Source organism: Galeopterus variegatus, unplaced genomic scaffold, assembly GCF_000696425.1.
Source record: "Galeopterus variegatus unplaced genomic scaffold, G_variegatus-3.0.2 Scaffold595, whole genome shotgun sequence".
Taxonomy (NCBI): domain Eukaryota; kingdom Metazoa; phylum Chordata; class Mammalia; order Dermoptera; family Cynocephalidae; genus Galeopterus; species Galeopterus variegatus.
The window spans coordinates 162,483-163,805 of record NW_007726706.1 but is presented as its reverse complement, the minus strand read 5'-3'; positions in this window follow the sequence as shown (position 1 = coordinate 163,805).

Below are 1,323 nucleotides of genomic sequence, written 5' to 3'. Positions count from 1 at the left end.
AAGTCTTTAGATGAGCCTCTCCTGCTTTGGCAACTGTGACCTTCCTATCTACTACTGGGAAGAACAAAGTCCAGTGTAAGTATTTATATATTCACTTTACCTTTGCAGGCAGGTCGCTACATATTGTGAAGTCAGGGGCATTATGTTTCCTGTGTGTTAAGCTGAATAAAGTTGCCTGAGAAGGTGGGGTTAACCTTAAAAGAAACAGAAAATATTGTCTTTTCCATGGATGCCTCAGTCTTCTTGGGAGATCTGACATTCACAGCTGAAACCTAGAACACTGTCTGTCCACGTGTAGTCCCTAGACTAGCAGCGTTAGCATCCCTGGGGAACTTGTTAGAAATGCAAATTATTAGGCCCCACCCTAGATCAACTGAATCAGAAACTCAGGGGGTGGGGCTCAGCAATCTATTTTAACAAGTGGTTCTGATGCAAGCTGAAGTTTCTAGAAGCACTGTTCTGAAGAAATGCAGAAGACGGCATAAAACATTGTATTGTAGAAACTCTACAGTGGCAGAGATGAATAGCCATGGCACAGATCACGTGGCCCACAAAGCCAGAAATATTTATTATCAGCCCTTTACAGAAAAAGTTTACCAACCCCTGCTCTTGGCCATTATGTGGAGCAGGCACATGCATACACATACAAACATGAGTGAGCATGCACGGGTGTGAATGCTGTCCTGCAAAATTTATATCATGCTAGTCATTATTACCTCTTGAAGGAGTTTCCTTTCCCTGTTATCATCTCTTCCTTACCTCCCACTTTCTCGTCAAATTCCTTGACATTTTTTATTCCCTAAAGCTACTCTTTTCCAATGTTGTTAAAGACATTATTTATGCGAAATTCAAGTGATGCTTTCGAAAATCATTAACTCCTTTTCTTTTTCTGCATTATTTGTGATAGTTGATCATTACTTCCATTTTGAAACAGCTTCTTTTATTAGCCTCTCTGATACCTGTCTACACTTTTGTTGTTTTCCTGTCCTTTTTTGACCCTTCTTTTACTGCCCAGGAAGAGAAATCAGAAGAGGGTTGCATCTATGAAATCTCAGGAAGAGAGTCCTTTCAGAAGGAGGAAGTGGCCAATAATTTTGCAAGCTGCTATTGGTCAGGTAACATAAGAATTGAAACATATCATTTTCTCGGGGTTTGGTCCTATGCCTTCTGCTAACATTTCACACTTGTGTTGAGGATTTCACTCATGCTGAAGCCTTCAGTAACTGTCTCCATTCGGAATTTCAGGCCTACAGGTCCTGCTCCTCACTGGATATCTTTAGCTGACTATCCCACAAGCCCCTTGGACTCAACAGGTTGCCCATC